We start from the raw sequence: 1,671 nt of genomic DNA, 5'->3' as shown, positions 1-1,671 counted from the left end.
CGATTTTTCGTAAAATACCATATGACCCATCAGGGTCCTTTGCTTCATATAAGTTTGCCTTGCTTGGTGTGGTAACACATGAGTGTAGTTCTGACATCCCCATTTTGGGACTTAGCCGATTTTTCGACCAATACCATATGACCCATCAGGGTCCTTTGCTTCATATAAGTTTGCCTTGCTTGGTGTGGTAACATTTGAGTGTAGTTCTGACATCCCCATTTTGGGACTTAGCCGATTTTTCGATCCATCCTATATGACCCATCAGGGTCCTTTTTCTTCATATAAGTTTCCCAAGACTTAGTGCTTTTTACCTTTGGACACCAATATCACCCTTACGGGTTTCTTTGATCTTCTCACTTTGTATTGACCAAATGTAGGTCTTGCCATGCCAAACATATAATTGTTCTACACCAAGTCTCTATCTCGTACCGCCAGCTCGGTACATTCGATCAACCTGCCCTTAAGGCACCCGGGACTTAGCCATTTTTTCACATTTTTCATGATTTTGAGGCAACTTTTCTCGACTTTGTCACCTTATATCACCAAGATCCTTTCCCTTTAGCGCTTCACTCTGTTCGTATGATATTTAGCGCTGACTATCACCTTTCTATCGCTGACCTCAACTTCTTATTCGGTGCCATAGAGCCAGAGATATTTGGTGTATGCTGTTATAAGGGAAGTTTGTCACTTTTTCAAAGGCCCACTTTGGGACGCCCATATCTCACCTTCACGTATCTTCGATCTTCTTGTCGTCTATGGACGAAACTTAGGTCTTGTATTGGCTAACTTATAAATGTTCTACGGCCAAGCCGTATCTCTTACCGCCAGCCCGGTATTCATGGACTTAGTCGGATTTTCGCCTCTCGTGGTAACAATTTCTGACTTTGACTCACAATAACACCCGAACGGTCACATGCTAGCGCTTTGCTTGGTAGGAATTATAGTTAGCGCTACCTTTTCTCTTTCCATCGATACCTTGTTCGTTCCATTCCATGCCATACAGCCGAAGTTATGATGTTTCCCGTTTTCCATATCATGTGGAGCTTATGCTCTGGGAAAACCATCTAACACCTGTACCACCCTTTTGGGTACCACCGATCTCGTCACTATGTTCGGGCCAAATATAGGTTATAACATGCCCAACATATAATTGTTCTACACCAAGTCTCTATCTCTTACCGCCTGCTCGGTATTTTACTCGTAAGTCCAAATTTCACAACTTGTACTTTTTGGCCCAATGTACTCGAGTTTCAATTTTGGTAACATTTTTCGACTTTGACGCTTAATAACTTCCAAATCATGCTAGTTAGCGCTTTGCTTTCTTCTAGTCGTATCTAGCGCTGGGTGTTACCTTTCCAAAACATATCCTAGCTTAACAATCCATGCCATACAGCCGGAGCTATATGGTGCACAAGTCAAATCCATTTTAGCCATGTTTCATTTTTGCCAATTTTTGACCACTCGTATCACCCTTCCAGAGTGGTCCGATCTTCTCGCTTTCTATGGCCGACTTTTAGGTCTCGTAGAGGCAAACTTATAAGTATTCTACGTCAACCCGCTATCTCTTACCGCCTGCTCGGTATTCTTGGTCTTGTGTGATTTTTGGCCATTTTGGTATTATTTTTCCACTTTGTCGCTTAATAACTCAGTTTTGCTCAACACTTAGCGCTT

Source organism: Anopheles ziemanni (assembly GCF_943734765.1).
Source record: "Anopheles ziemanni chromosome X unlocalized genomic scaffold, idAnoZiCoDA_A2_x.2 X_unloc_4, whole genome shotgun sequence".
Lineage (NCBI taxonomy): Eukaryota > Metazoa > Arthropoda > Insecta > Diptera > Culicidae > Anopheles > Anopheles ziemanni.
This window is presented reverse-complemented; position numbering follows the sequence as displayed.